Source organism: Callithrix jacchus, chromosome 7 (assembly GCF_049354715.1).
Source record: "Callithrix jacchus isolate 240 chromosome 7, calJac240_pri, whole genome shotgun sequence".
Classification (NCBI taxonomy): domain Eukaryota; kingdom Metazoa; phylum Chordata; class Mammalia; order Primates; family Cebidae; genus Callithrix; species Callithrix jacchus.
The window spans coordinates 116,907,772-116,925,204 of NC_133508.1; positions in this window are offsets into that span (position 1 = coordinate 116,907,772).

Below are 17,433 nucleotides of genomic sequence, written 5' to 3' on the forward strand. Positions count from 1 at the left end.
CTAATAACAAAGGATAAAATTAAAATGCAATGCAGTGCAATTTTTAAGACTATGGGCTTCTGAGTCAAATAGAGCTAAGTAGAAATTCCATTTTTGTCATTTACCAAATGAATGAACCTAGGAAAGCTATTGAACTAGCCAATCCTCACATTTCCATTAATATAATGGGAATAAGAAAAATTTTGTATTTTCAAGTGAATAAAATTAAAGAATATATGTTAGAATAACAAAGTGACTGACATTTAATAAATTCTTAAAGGTTATTTCATTCACCTGAGTATTCAAAAATATTCATTGAACATTTATAATATGCTAGACAATGGTTCTAGGGATATAGCAGTCTTTGGTGTCAGGAAGTCTGGTGAAAAGAAACATTGTAAACACAGAAACAATATGTCAGATGAAGTGTGGCCTGTAATGAAAATGTAAATTGTTAAACCATAGTGATCGGTGGGCTGGATAGATGATTTTTTTAATTTTTGTTTTAAAATTCCGTTTATATTCACTTTTCACCATGGTTATCCTTTTATGACTGGTTTATTTCATTTAGCATAATGTGTTCAACGTTCATCCCTGTTGTAGTTTATGTCAGAATTTTCTTTTTTTTTTTCAGCTTTACTGAGGTATTATTGAAAAACAAAAATTGTATGAACAGGCAATCAAGGCATACAAGATATTTTGATATAAATATATATTGTGAAATGATTGCCACAATCAAGGTAATTAAACTATCTATCACCTCAAATATTTACCTTTTCATTTTTTTTTTTTTTGCAGTGAGAATACTTAAGTTCTCTCTTGGCAAGTTTCAAGTATACCATACATCATTATTACCCATAGTAACTATGAGGTACAGTATACATCATTCAAATATTATTCATCTTACAACTGCAAATTGATACCCGCTGACCAACCTCTCCCCATTTTATCATCTCCTGATCCCTAGTAACCACACTCTGTTTCTATAAATTCAATTTTTTAGACTCGACATGTAGGTGAGATGATGCAGTAGTTTTCTATTTCTGGCTTATGTCACTTAGCATAATATCTTCCAGTTTCATCCACATTGTTGCATGATGTAATTTCCTTCTTTTTGTAGAGGCTGAAATAATCCTGTGTGTGTGTGTATGTGTGTGTGTGTGTGTGTCACAAATTTTTTCTCCATTCATCTTTTGATTTTGTGTTTCTATATTTAACTATTGCGAATAATGCTGAAATGAATGTGGGGTGCAGTTTCACATTAGTTATTTTATTTCTGTTGGATATATAGCCAGAATTAGGCTTGCTGAGTCATATGGTAGTTCTATTTTTAATTTTTGGATAAATCTCCATACTGTTTTCCATTATGGCTGTACCAATTTACATTCCCACCAACAATGTATACAAGTTTTCTGTTCTCTAAATCCTCACCAACATTTACTATCTTTTGACTTTTTAAGTAATAAGCATCCTAAAAGGTGTGAAGTGATAACTCATTGAATTTGGATTTGCATAAGGATTAGTGATGTTGAGCACCTTTTCATGTACCTATTAACTATTTATATGTCTTTTTGGAAGAATGTCTATTTAGGTCCTTTGCTCCATTTTATATTGTGTTATTACTGTTATTATTTGTTATTAAGTTATATATAAGTTTCTTATATATTTTGGATATTAATCCTTTGTCTTAATGATTTTTATTACTTAAAATAGAGTATCTGAAACTGAGTGATTTATTTAAAAAATAAATTTATTTGTTACGGTTACAGAGATGAGTAAGTCCAAGGCCAAGGGGCTGCATCTTGCAAGAACCTTCTTGCTGGCAAGGACTCTCTGGAGTGCCAAGGTTATGCAGGGTATCATGCGGAGAAGGCACAGAGCACGCTAGCCCAGGTCTCTCTTCCTTTTCTATTTTGCAAAATTTTTAATTTTTTGAGGCAGGGTCTTGCTCTGCCACTCGGGCTGGGGTGCAGTAGTTCAATCACAGATCACTGCAGCCTTGATCTCCCAGGTTAAAGTGATCCTCTCACCTCAGACTTTCTAGTAGTTGGGACCACAGGTGCACACTACCATGCCAGGCTAATTTCTGTGCTTTTTTGTGGAGATGGTTTTTTGCCATGTTTCCCAGTCTGATTTCAAACACCTGAGCTGAAGCAATGTGCCTGCTTTGGCCTCCCAAAGTGCTGGGGTTGCAGGTGTGAACCACTATGCCTGGCCTACTTCCTCTTCTTATAAAGCAACCAGTCTCACTCTCACTCTCATGAAAATCCGTGACTCCATTAACTGAATAATCTATGAATGAATTAATTCAGTCTTGAGGGCAGATCCTTCATGATCCGCTAGCTTCTTAAAGGCCCAACTTCTTAATACTTTAAAATTAGAGATTAAATTTCAACATGAATTTTGGAGGAAACAAATATTCAAACTGTGGCATTTTGCACCTAGCCAAATAAAACTCATGTTTTTGTTATATACAGATACATCCATTCCATCTCCATAGCCCCAGAGTCTTACCTTGCTTCAGCACCGGTTCAAAAGTCCAATGTCTGAAGTTTTATCTATGAGCCTGCAGAATCAATACAGGTTATCTACTTCCATGATGAGATGGTGATACAGGCATAAGACAGCTTTCCTATTCAAAAAGGGAGAAATAGGTAAAACAGAAGGAGTAGCAGACCTCTAGCAAGTCTAAAATCCAGAGACATTAAATCTTAAAACTGGCAAATATTCTCTTTTGGCTCCATGTGTTACCTCCTGCACACATTGAGATAACATTTGGGCCTTTAAAGCCTTAGGCAGCTCTCTCCCCATGTCTTTGCTGGGTGTAGCCCACATGGCTACTTGTACAGGTTAGGGCTGGATACCTGAAGATTTCTAAAGCAAGCACTGCATGCTGCTGGTGACTCCACAGTTCTGGAGTTCCCCTGGTCGTCTAGCTGCCATGGTTCTAAAGGCATTGCCCTGGTTGGGACTCTCCACAGCGGCCTCAACGCCACATTTTTTCTGCTCAGCACTGCCCTGGAGGGAGCTATGTGTGGTGGCTCTGCTCTAGGACAATAGTCCCTAGGCTTTTGATGACACCTTTTGAAGTTTGGGTGGAGGCTGTCAAGCCTCCACAGCTCTTGCTTTCTGCAAGCCTTTAGAATTAGCACTATGTGGTTGTTGCCAGTACAACTTGTACCATATGGAGCTGCACCACAGCTGAGGCCATTTGAGCCAGGTCTGGGTGTCCATGGAGTGGTACACTGGGATGCAATAAGTGCAAGGTAACGCTGGGTAATGAATCCCTAGAGAGCCGCCAGGGCCTTCCCCATAAAACCATCTGGCCTCCAAGATCTCTGGGCTTGTGATGGGAAGGGCAGCCTTGAAAATCTCTGAAGTGCCTTTGGGAGTCTTTCTTCCACTGTCAAGGAATAGGACCTGACTCCCTTCTATCTATGCTAATGTCTTTAGCAAATTGTCACTGTGCTACACCCAGGAGAAAGTATGTTTTACTGAACACACTTTTTCATTCTATGATGGAACTGAGAATTTTCCAAATCTTTCTGCCTTTCTTCTCTTTTAATTTTAATTTTTTTATCTTTAAATTATTCCTTTCTCCAGAATCTCAACATAAGTTGCCAAGAGTATCCCTGCAAATTATTGTATGTTTTGCACAGAAATTTTTTCTGCCAGATAACTTAGTTCATCACCTTCAAGTTCAATCTTTCACAGAGCCCTTGGGCATGGACATAATTCAGCCAAATTCTTTGCCAATTTAAGACAAGAATGGCCTTTTCTGTTTTCAGTTCCCAAGACCTTGTTCATCAGTTCCAACTGAAATCTCATCAGAGTAGCCTTTAATCTGCATATGTTTATCAGCATTCTGGTCACAACCACTGAATCAATCTCTAATGAGTTCCAATTTTGCCCTAGTCATCTTGTCTTCTAAGCCCTCACAAGAATCCAGGCTTTTTATAGCCTACTTCCCTGAATTCTTCCATGCTCTAACCATTACTCAGTTCCAAAGCCACTTCTGCATTTTCTGGTGTTTATTATCAGCAATACACCATTTGTTGTACCAATTTTCTGTCTTAGTCTTATTCTTCCTTTTCTGTAAAGCCACCAGTTCCACTTCATTGATAACCCATTAATCATTAACTCATGAATCCATTAATCCATAAACAGGCCCCAGCCACCTCATCAAGGCCCCACTTCTCACTGCTGCCACATTGGGAATCAAATTTCAAAACATGATTTCTGAAGGGGACAAATACTCAAAGCATAGCATCCCTTATTTGATATATGGTTTATAAATATTTTTTCCCATTAAGTAGATCACCTTTATATTTTGTTGATTGTTTTGTTTGCTGCAAAGAGACCTAATTTTGATGTAGTTCCATTTGTTTTGTTTGCTTGCTTGCTTTCTATGCATGTGCTTTTAATATCATATCTAGAAATCATTGCCAAGACCAAGACCATTGTCAAGGAGATTCTCCTCCATGATTTAATCCAGGTGTAAATGTAATTTTAGATCTCACATTTAAATTTTTAATACATTTTGAGTTGAATATTGTGTATGGTGAATACTAAAAATCCAGCCTCATTTTCTCACAAGTCGATATACAGTTTTCCCAAGTTGATATACAGTTTTCCCAACACCATTTATTGTGTGCATTCTTGGAAACTTTGTCAAAGAGTTGACCATGTATCTGTTGGTTTATTTCTGGGCTTTTTACTCTATTCCATTGCAATGCCTCTTTCATACTAATACCATATTATTTTGATAACTAGGGCTTTGTAATATTACTTTAGAATCAGGAAATATAATGAAATCCATCTTTGATTTTCCTACTCAAGCATACTTTAGCTATTCAGGATCTTTTGTGGTTCCACAGGAATTTTAGAATTGATTTTTCTATCACTGTAAAAATGTCATTGAAATTTTAACAGAGATTGCATTGAATCTGTAGATCTCTGGGTAGTATGTGCATTTTGCCAATATTGAGTCTCCTGATTCATAAACATGGTGCATCTTTCAGTTTATTTCTGTCTTCTTCAGTTGATTTTATCAATGTTTTATATTTTTTAGTGTACAATCTTTCCCCCTCTTGGTTAAATTTGTTCTTACGTGTTTTACTGTTTTTGATGTGATTTGTAAATGGATTGTCTTCAAATACTTTGAGGCAAGGAGATAGTTTTTTGTAAGTGTATAGAAATGAGACTGATTTTTCTATATTAATTTGTATCCTGTATGTTTACTGAATTTGTTTTTTAGTTCTAACAGTTTTTTGACAGTCTCCAGGTGTTTCTATATGTAAAATAATGTCATCTTCAACAGGGCAATTTTACTCCTTACTTCTTTGTTTGAGTTCATTTATTTATTTATTTATTTATTTATTTATTTATTTATTTATTTATTTATTGTCTAATTGCTCTGCTTAGGTCTTCAAATACTGTGTTGAATAGAAGTGATGAGAATGGACATTCTTGTCTTAATCCTTATCTTAGAGAAAAAGGTTTTAGCTTTTCATCACTAAGTATGACATTAGCTGTAGGCTTGTGATATATAGCTTTTATTGTGTTGAAGTACATTTATTTATTTATATTCATTTATTTTTTTGAGATAGTCTTTCTTTTTCTCCCAGGCTGGAGTGCAATGGCATGGTTTTGCTCACTGCAACCTCCGCTTCTCAGGTTCAAGGATTCTCCTGCCTCAGCCTCCAAATTTGCTAATATTACAAGTGTGTGCCAAGATGCTCAGCTAATTTTTGCATTTTTAGTAGGGATGGAGTTTCACCATGTTGGTCAGCTTGGTCTTGAACTCCTGACCTCAAGTGATCGACCCACTTTAGTCTCCCAAAGTGCTGGGATAACCACTGCATCCAGCCTTGAGGTGCACTTATTCTATATCTAATTTGATGAGCATTTTTATCAGGAAATAATAACAAAGTTTGTAAAAACAGTCAAGACTTGAATCACTTCCTGTGTTAGTATATGCAAGAGGTTAAGGAGAAAGTGCTGCCTCCTTTGTTTCGCTCCGTAGAATGGCACGTCAGTTGAAGTGGATCAGCACAGACAGATACTGTCTCACTACCGAATGAAAGTCTGCTATAGTTTCGTGGGCCCAGTGGAGCCAGGGGATGCTGAACGGAAAGGACTAGAAGTGAAAATGTACCAAGTATTTTTTTTTTAAATGCTTTTTTGGCATATTTTTGAGATGATTGTCTTTTATTTTAAAGTTTGTTAATATAGTGTGCCACATTTATTGATTTATGTATGTTAATCCATCCTTGCATCCCAGGAATAAATTTTGTGTGGTCATAATGAATGATCTTTTCAATGTGCTATTAAATTCAGTTAGCTGGTATTTTTTTTGAGAATTTTTTTTATGTTCATCAGGCATATTGGCTTGTAATTTTCTTTTCTGGTAGTCTTCTGGTTTGGCTTTTGTTTTAGAGTAATGCTGGCATTTTAAAATGAGTTTAGAGGTGTTCCATTCTCCTCAAGTTTCTGTAAGAGTTCGAGAAGGATAAGTGGTATTTTAGTTTTCTCTTTAAATATTTGACAGAATTCACCAGGAAAAGTATCTGGTCCTTTGGACACTTGTATTAACAATTCAATTTCCTTACTTTTTATCAGTATGTTCAGAGTTTCTACTTCTTCAAATTTCAGCCTTGTGAGGTTGTATGTTTCTAAGAATTTATCAATTTTTTGGGTCTAGTTTATCAACTTTGGGGCATAGAGTTTTTCATAGTAGTCTATATCTTTTGTATTTCTGTGGTATCATTTGTAAATTCTCCTTATTTAATTCTGATTTTATTTACTTAATTCTGCTCTTTTTTTCTTAGTAAAGTTAAACATTTGTTAATTTCATTTATCTTTTTTAAAAAGTCCTGATTTTATTGATCTTTTCTATTGTGTTTCTAGTATTTATATAATTATTTCTACTTTCATCTTTGTTATTTTCCTCCTTCTACTAATTTTGGGCTTTGCTTGTTTTCTTTTTTTTTCTTTTTCTAGTTTCCAGAGGTGTAAAGTTATGTTGTTTATTTGAGATCTTTTTTTGTCTTCATTAGACCATTATCACTATAAACTTTTCTCTTGGAACTGCTTTTGCTGTATCTTATAAGATTTAGCAGGTTGTGTTTTTCTATTTTCATTTGTCTCAAGGTATTTTTTAATTATCCTTTTGAATTCTTTTTTGACTCATTGATTGTTCAGGACCATGTTGTTGAATTAACATGTATTTATTAATTTTCCAGTGTTCCTCCTGCTATTGGTTTCTAGTTTTGTACCATGATGGTCAGAGAAGATATTTGATGTATTAATTTTCTTGAATTGGTTAAGACTTGTTTTGTCACCTAACATATTATCTATTCTGGAGAATGTTTGGTGTGCACGGTGCTAACTGGGTGGGATGCAGCTGTTCTGGCTCCAGTGAAGGCGTGACAGGATAGTCTCTGTATAACTTCATCAATTGAAGTCAGTGTCAGTGAAGACTGCGAGAGTCCTAGGCAGCTAAGCCAGTCAGCGTATGTAGTGGTGGTGAGAGCTGTTGGTGGAGTTGGTCTTCCTGTTCTCTCTTCTCATGAGGAAAGCCTTCGTCAAGGGTATCTCTCTTGGTGTTGTTTCTGGCTCACAGTTGTGCTCACAGTGGCATTGCACTGGTGTCTGAGATGCAGTGCTCCAGTGTTTGCAGTGTAAATGCCAAGCCAGTGTCTTGAGCTTGAGCATACACAAAACAGGTATGTCTCCAGGGTTTTTGGCAAGTATAGGTTGGGAGATGGCAACACTGGTCATGTGGCAGCACAACTGCAGCTCCCTCTTGGATGTGGCGAGGCACAGCAGCATCTTCCCTGAGGGTTTTGCAATAGCAATGGCCGTTATTACTTCAATAAAGAAAGCTGCAGGTGTCCTCTGTGGAGTAGTCTGCTAGGATCTATCAATAAACACTAAGGGAACTTTTGCTCTAAAGGTTGTGAGGACTCCACAGATGCTGCATGGGCTGTTGAGATTCTCCGTAACAAAGGCTGCCACAACCTTCTGCAGAATAGGCCACCAGGAACCATGGTGGCACCCTTTGTAGAGTTAATATGGATAGTCATCTTTTCTTTGTTTTTAGCTGTTTCCAGATGTTTCAAGTATGCCTGGTGATCCCTTATGTTGGTTTTATTCTCTTTTTTGTTCCAATGTTTTGCTAGTTGCTCTTAATTAGTCTCTTCAGCCTGCTCAGGGTTATTTTTATTTGTGGATTGTTAAGTCATTATTTATTGTAGGGTGACAAAGACAGCCATCTTGCCACCTTGCTAACATCTCTCTCTGATTTTTATTTTAGCATAGTTAGGAAATACTTTTATAAAAACAGGATATTTGACCATGTGCCTAATATATTTGAAAAAAGGAGAAATGCATTTAGGGAACAGTAAATATAATTGTTCTGAGGCAGTAGTGTTACATTGTCATTCTTTTATTAACAAGTCCTCATTATTGAAGGGCAAACAAGCTGTATATATGCACCTAAACACATGCTATCCTTTCGGCCTGGAACAATTGTTAGTTCATTTGCTATTTTTAGTAGTTAACTTCTTTTAATTCTTCAGATCTAAATTTAAATCTTCCTTCCTACCTCCTTACCCTCATAGGTTAGGTCATGTTCTCCTATACTCTCACATCACCACATCCTTTTCATTTTTTTTTTTTTTTTTTTGAGACAGAGTCTCACTCAGCCGCCCAGGCTGGAGTACAATGGCACATTCTCAGCCCACTGCAACCTCCACCTCTCAGGTTCAGGAAATTCTCCAGCCTCAGTCTCCCATGTAGCTGGGATTACGGATGCCCACTACCACGTCTGGCTAATTTTTTTGTACTTTTAGTAGAGACAGGGTTTCACCATGTTGGTCAGGCTGGTCTGAAACTCCTGACCTCAGATGATCCGCCCATCTCAGCCTCCAAAGTGCTGGGATTGCAGGCAAGAGCCATTGCACCCATCCATCCTTTTCATTTTTAATACTGTTAATTTTATATTCACTTTTGTATTTATTTGAATAAACTTTGTTTCTGGCAGGAAACTCTATGTTCCAAGAGGAAAGGATACATGTCAATTTAAAATTGTCACTGTAACTTAGTTGCCAAAGTATTGCTGAGAACAAAATAGAGTTTCAATAAATATTTATTGAACACATGGTTAACAAAGAATGAGTGCATAAATAAAGAGAGATAAGCATTTGAAAACTGGGACACACTTCTACATGGAATGTGAAGTAATAACTTATTTGGAAAAAATGAAATAAAAGACAATGAAATATTTATTTTTTCTGTAGGACAAAACGTTTCACTGATTTGTATATCTAACTGCAGTTAACTATATTTCCAGCATGATCTGCAATCTAATAGTGAATAAATAAGATCCAGAGAGTGCAGAAGAAATCTGTTAGCTTCCCCAGAAAATAGTATAAGGCAAATGCTCTGTGGATAGTAGTCTATTACGAAACCATGATCAGATACTTAAAATAACATATTTGTTAGCCAAGAATCATTGCTTTGTATGAAGGAAGTAATTAAAGTTAAGCACTAACAATATTTTAAGTGCTTCATATTAACCATGGCTACTTCCATACCATAGATCCAACTACTGAGAAAATATAGTAAACTTCCATATTAAAAACAAAAAAAAATAAAATCAGTATTTTGTATTACAATAGATGCATAAACATTTTTGTCCTGGAGGAAAGTCACCATTACAAAAGGAAGAGAAGAGAAATTTATTCATTTTTTTATTTAATTCACCACTGGTACATAAACACATAGAATTAGGCCCATTACATCTCAACATGTTTCTTTGACAAAACACATAGTATTGATCCATAAGTAACTTCCTATTTAACGTATAGATATTTCATGGATCACTAGAAAATTATTAAATGAATGAATTTAATTATTTTACCTGGTACTTCTGCAATAGAGCTATTTAAATTGCATGTATATATGTTTGCATTTAAAAGTGATTTGCAAAACATATATATTTATAAATTTTTAAAATTCATTCATACCCATTGATATACAAATACACACACATGAATAGACTATAACTAGCATTAATGAATGTAAACAATTTGATATTTACCTCGAAATTTTATTTTTAAATTGTAAACATAATACAGATATGCAAAATACTCCTTGTAGTCTACCTTCCGTCTTAGTCTTGTCAGAGGCAACCGAAATGCTCACAGGAATTTGGCATGGATGTAATCTTTAGTGCTTTTGTTTTAAAATTTTATTCAGATACTAGCATATAGAATTCATCATTCTTCAATTATTTAAATTTTTTTGTGTGATTTGAATTTAGCCCATTTTCAGGACCCCTTCAATAAAAGAGGTTATTGGGGCCACCTAAGATAGTGTGCCTCCATGACAAATAAGGAAGTTGTGGGTATTTAGGTTGCATTCACCTGTGTTACGTATTTTTAATTTCCTGTGGATTCTTTACATATTTGTTGGTTAAAGTGGCATAAAACAAAATGAAAATGACCATACAAGAGATCAAGTTCTCATTTTGTCCAGAACTGTATCTAGATGAGCATTATGATCTGGCCTAGCTCACAGGTTAGAAATGATGCTTTCTCTTTCCAGTTTGCCAAGCATCTGCTTGGAACAATTATTAAATGTTGTACAATATTATATCTGCATCTTTTCTGATATTTTTAATAAACAAATGAATAATTTTTCCATTACTGAATTAGTTGTGAATTGACAGCTGATAGAGTGAAATGCCTATATTTCTATGTCTCATTATTTACTTTTTATAGATAAAAATAGGCTGAAAAAAAGCCATCTGAATATTTGAAAAGAATAAGAGAACACAAATGCTCTCCAATTTATGATGACTTGACTTAAGAGTTTTTTACTTTATGGTTATGGAAAAGCAATATGCACATCAATAAATTATCTAAAATTTTGATACTTCATTGTAAAATAGGCATTGCATTGAATGATTTTGTTAACTGTAGACTAATGTGAGTGTTCTGAGAACATTGATGGTAGGCTAGCCTAGGCAAAGATGTTCAGAAGGTTGGGAGTAGAGAATGCATTTTTTACTTCAAATATTTTAAACTTACAATGGATTTAACACTGGAAATAACACTGTCAGGAGTCAAGAAACATCTGTACATGATTTGGAAGAAATTGAAGATAACATAATTTACTTTTTTACTTCCCACATTATTTCCTTTGTAGCAACTCCAGTTTTCAATCATTTATCCTCAGTTGGAAGTTCTCCACTCACAAACTGGTTATCATTTAAATAACTGCATGGGAATTGTAGGCACCTATCATGATTAAATTCTTTCTCATATTAGGATGAACTGTGCTTTGCTTACATTCAATTTAACTCAATCTTCTGAAGTTATTCAGGATAAGCCTAATCTCTCAACCAAATGCTAGTATCAGAGACAGCTATCAAAAATAGCTATCAAAGGTTCTTAAATTGTGTCTTTTCCAGTCTAAACACATAAGTTTAATATATATTACTGTTTCCAGACATAGCTATCCTAGTCATCCTCTTAGACACTCTAATATTGTGATGCCAGAATGAAATTCAGTGGTGTCTGTACACTTGCACCAGAAATAATAGCACATGATTATATCCATCTCTCCCTTGGATAGTAAAACTGTAAAGTGCATTATCTATTTTGGTAGTCATGTAATACTGTTTATTCTTATATCACATAGCATTTACAAATTGCTTTTGTCAAGGTCACCAATAATTTTCATGTTTTTAAAACCAATGGAACTCATTAACATTTTCTTGTTTGACCTCTGCTATTGGTTGAACTATATCCCCTAGAAGAAAGGTTGAAGTCTTAACCTGTAAATGTAATCTTATTTGAAAATAGAGTCTTTGAAAATGTAATCAAGTTAGGGTAAAGTCATACTTGATTAAAGTGGGATGTAATCCAATATCATTGGTGTTCTTATAAGTGAAGAAGTGACCCAGATACACGCTCACAGAGAACATTATTTGATGATGAAGGCAGAGATCAGAGGCATCTAAAAGTTAAGGAACACCTAAGATTATGGCATTCACTGGAAGCAAAGAAAAAGGCATGGAAAGATTTTCCCCTAGAGCCTTTAACATGATCATGGCCCTGCCAACACCTTGATTTTGGACTTGTGATTTCAAAACCTATGAGATAATAAGTTTCTATTGTTTTAAGTCACATCATTTAATTTTCTATGACAGACCTATAGCAAACTACTATAGATTTTTTGTGCTGAAAAATGGTGGGGTGCCACTGTAGTAAATACCTAAAAACGTGGAAGAGGCTTTAGGATCAGGTGGTAAGTAGAAGCTGGAAGAATCTTGAGGTAAATAGAAAAAGCTGAGATTGCCTTGCAGGTAATGTTGATGCAGTCATACATTCTAAAGTTACTTCTTGTGAAGTCTTAGATAAAAATGAGAGCATGATTTTTGAAACTCCTTTAGACATATGTCTTGCTATAGCTTGGCTCAAAACTTGACTTAATTGTGTTCTTCTGTTGGGTGAAAAAGAGGAACTTGTAGGTGATGTACTTGCATATTTAACTTAGGCAATTTCCAAGTACAGTGTAGATGTTGCAGACTGATTTCTCCTTGCTTCTTATAGTAAAATATTGAAGGAAAGAAAGAAGACTTTTGGGCAAATAAGACCTAGAATTCGAACATTTGAAAAATTATAGAAATTTGTATTTCTGTAGAATTGATGGTGATATCCCCTTTATTGTTTTTTACTGCATCTATTTGATTCTTCTCTCTTTTCTCTTCTATGAGTCTGCCTAGTGGTCTGTCTATTTTATTTTTTAATCTTTTCAAAACACCCGTCCTGGATTTACTGATTTTTTGAAGGGTTTTTTTGTGTCTCTATCTCCTTCAGCTCTGCTCTGATACTAGTTATTTCTTGTCTTCTGCTAACCTTAAGTTTTTTTGATCTTGCTACTCTAGCTCTTCCAATTTTGATGATAGGGTGTTGGTTTTAGATTTTGTCTTTGCTTCTCATGTGGGCATTTATTGCTATAAATTTCCCTCTAGAAACTGCTTTAAATGTGTCCCAGAGATTCTGGTACGTTGTGTCTTTGTTCTCGTTGGTTTCAAACAACATCTTTATTTCTGCCTTCATTTCAGTATTTATCCAGTAGTCAGTCAGGAGCAGGTTGTTCAGTTTCCATGTAATTGTGAGGTTTTGTGTGAGTTTCTTGTCCGGAGTTCTAATTTGATTGCACTGTTTTCTGACAGACTGTTCGTTATAATTTCCATTCTTTTGCATTTGCTGAGGAGTGATTTACTTCCAATTATGTGGTCAATTTTAGAGTAAGTGTGATGTGGTGCTGAGAAGAATGTATATTCTGTGGATTTGGGGTGGAGCGTTCTGTAGATGTTTATTAGATCCACTTGGTCCAGATTTGCATTCAAGTCCTGGATGTCCTTGTTAATTTTCTGTCTCATTGATCTGTCTAATATTGACAGTGGAGTGTTGAAGTGTCCCACTATTATTGTGTGGGAGTCTAAATCTCCTTTTAGGATGTTAAGAGCTTGCTTTATGTATCTGGGTGCTCCTGTGTTGGGTGCATATATATTTAGGATGACAAACCCACAGCCAGTATCATACTGAATGGGCAAAAACTGGAAGCATTCCCTTTGAAATCAGGCACTTGACAAGGATGCCCTCTCTCACTACTCCTATTCAATATTGAATTGGAAGTTCTAGCCAGAGTAATCAGTCAAGAAAAAGAAATAAACGATATTCAATGAGGAAAGGAGGAAGTCAAATTGCCTCTATTTGCAGATAATATGATTGTATATTTAGAAGACCCCATCATCTCAGCCCAAAATCTCCTGAAACTAATAAACAACTTCAGCAAAGTCTCAGGCTACAAAATCAATGTGCAGAAATCACAGGCATTCTTATACACCAATAATAGACAAACAGAGAGCCAAATCAAGAACAAACTCCCATTCACAATTGCTACAAAGAGAATAAAATGCCTGAAAATAAATACAACTAACAAAGGATATAAAGGATCTATTTAAGGAGAACTACAATCCAGTGCTCAATGAAATAAGGGAGGACACAAACAGATGAAAAAACATTCCATGCTCATGGTTAAGAATAATCAATGTGGTGAAAATGGCCATACTGCCCAAAGTAATTCATAGATTCAATGCTATCCCCATCAAGTTACCGATGGCCTTCTTCACAGAACTGGAAAAAACACCTTATACTTCATATGGAACCAAGAAAGAGCCCGCATAGTCAAGACAATCCTAAGCAAAAAGAACAAAGCTGGAGGCATCATGTTGCCTGATTTCAAACTATAATTCAGGGCTACAGTAATCAAAACAGCATGGTACTGGTACCAAAACAGAGACATAGACCAATGGAACAGAACAGAGGCTCAGAAGCAACACCACACATCTACAACCATCTGATCTTTGACAAACCTCACAGAAACAAGCAATGGGGAAAGGGTTCCCTGTTTAATTAATGGTGTTGGGAAAACTGGCTAGCAATGTGCAAAAAGCAGAAGCTAAACCCCTTCCTGAAATCTTACAATAAAATTAATGCCAGATGGCTTAAAGATTTAAACATAAGACCTAACACCATGAAAACCCTAGAAGAAAACCTAGGCAAAACCATTCAGGACATAGGCATAGGCAAAGACTTCATGACTGAAACATCAAAAGCAATGGCAAAAAAAGCCAAAATAGACAAATGGGATCTAATTAAACTTCAGAGCTTCTGCACAGCAAAAGAAACTATAATCAGAGTGAACTGGCAACCAACAGAATGGAAAAACATTTCTGCAATCTACCCATCTGACAAAGGGCTAATATCCAGGATCTACAAAGAACTAAAACAGATTTACAAGGAAAAAACAAACAAACCAATTCAAAAGTGGGTGAAGGATATAGACACTTCTCAAAAGAAGACATATATGAGGCCAAGAAACGTGTTAAAAATGCTCATCATCACTGGTCATTAGAGAAATGTAAATCAAAACTACATTGAGATGCTATCTCATGCCAGTTAGAATGGCGATCATTAAAAAATCTGGAAACAGATGCTGGAGAGGATGTGGAGAAATAGCAACACTTTTACACTGTTGGTGGGAGTGTAAATTAGTTCAACCATTGTGGAAGACAGTGTGAAGATTCCTCAAGGATCTAGAAATAGAAATTCTATTTGACCCAACAATCCCATTACTAGATATATACCCAAAGGACTATAAATCATTCTATTATAAAGACACATGAACACGTATATTCATTGCAGCACTGTTTACAATGGCAAATACCTGGAACCAACTGGAATGCCCATCAATGATAGACTGGACTGAGAAAATGTGGCACATATACACCATTGAATACTATGCAGCCATAAAAAACGATGGGTTTGTGTCCTTTGTAGGGACATGGATGAATCTGGAAACCATCATTCTCAGCAAACTGACACAAGAACGGAAATCAAATGCTGCATGTTCTCACTTAAAGGTGGGTGTTGATTATGAGAACATGTGGACACAGGGAGGAGAGCATCACACACTGGGGTCAGTTGCAGAGGCTAGGGGAGGGACCGTGAGAGGTGTGGAGTGTGGGGAGGGATAACGTAGGGAGAAATGCCAGATATTCATGATGTGGAAATGGAGGCAGCAAACCGCCTTGCCATGTATGTACCTATGCAACAACCCTGCATGATCTGCACATGTACCCCACAACCTAAGTACAATATTAAAAAAAAAGAAAACCTCTCATTATACACATATCACAAAAAGAATAAAGCATACTCTGGAAAAAAACACTAAGGGTGTGATGGGACTAACTTTTGCTGGAGAGATTAGACCTGTGACTCATGAGTCCACCCAACCATCTCAGTAGAATGTCTGCCATCTTGGACTGAAAGGGACAGAGATTAGACAAAATATAAGAAGGCAGTCAGACTTCTGAGATTCTGTGGGTAGGAAACAGGCTGACAGGGCTACCTGACAATGAATACATATCATTTTTCAAAAGAAGCAAAGCATGATTTTGAGGGAAGCTCAGAGGCCAGCAGGTCTATGGAAGATCTGCCTACACACTGATTTTGGATTTCTAGATTTCAGAACTCTGAGATAATAAATTTCTCATGTCACACATCCTACGCTGTGATAACTTGTTATGGCAGCACTAGGAAAAAATTAAACCTCTCAGCATCTTTTGATAGTGCTTAATATCATCTCAAAAATCCCTTTTACCATAACTCCTATTACACCAAGGCTTAGAACTTGTTACTATTATTACCTGTTTTTAATATATTTTCCACATTGCAGCCAAAGGGTTCTTTTAATTGCTTATGTAACAGTTTAATTCCAGTGTGTCTGGCCACATGGAACTCCTGTATGGCTATCTGATTGGTTTTTTTGTTTGTTTGTTTTTGTTGTTGTTTTTTTGAGATGGCGTGCCTCTTTGTCACCCAGGCTGGAGTGCGGCGGCACCATCTCAGCTCACTGCAACCTCCACCTCCTGGGTTCAAGCAATTCTTCTTCCTCAGCCTCCTGAGTAGCTGGGATTATAGGCATGTACCACCACACCTGGATAATTTTTTATATTTTTGGTAGAGACGAGGTTTCACCATGTTGTCCAGACTGGTCTTGAACTTCTGACCTCAGATATCCACCTGCCTAGGACTCCCAAAGTGCTGGGATTACAGGTGTGAGCCACTGTACCCAGCTGCATGGCTATCTTTATATAGCAGTGATTCAGAAACCTAAGTTCCTGTTTTTCTTGTTGCTCCACCATTTTATATAACTCTACAGAAAGATGTATTGATGGAGAGGGAATAATAGGTGAGAATGAGGGATCATGTATTGATGATTTTAATGGATGGACCTGACCTAGAAGCAGTGCACATGCATCCCCTCACATTCTGTTGATTAGAATTCAGTGGCATCATCACACATAGATTAAAAAAAAAATCCCGGAATATACAATCTAATTATGTGGGCTGGAGGAAGAAGATAAAGATTGTGTGACACTTGCGGGTGACTCCACTACAGTCCATTTTACCCTTTATTAAAGATTCATTTAACTCATCTTACACATTTTCACTCACTTACAGCACTTAATGACTCCGAAGCAATACAAAGTGTTTCCAGTCACAATATCTAACTCAAAGTTCAGATGACCAGTTACCCAGAAGGTGAACTATCCCCTCTATCAGATTCAGTTATGGCTTTTCCAGATATGCAAGCCAATGCATTAAAAAGACAAATTATCCACATTCCCAACATACATATTCATTATTATACACTGAAGCTGGGACACAGTAACTCCAGTAATTACTTCCATGTAAAATGGGAAACATAGGAGATAACCTGATGGTTAGACCTTATTAAGATGTTTTACCCTAAGTGTGAGTAAAATATTTTGATTAGAAAATCATCCCCAGGTATGGGTCTGGGAAT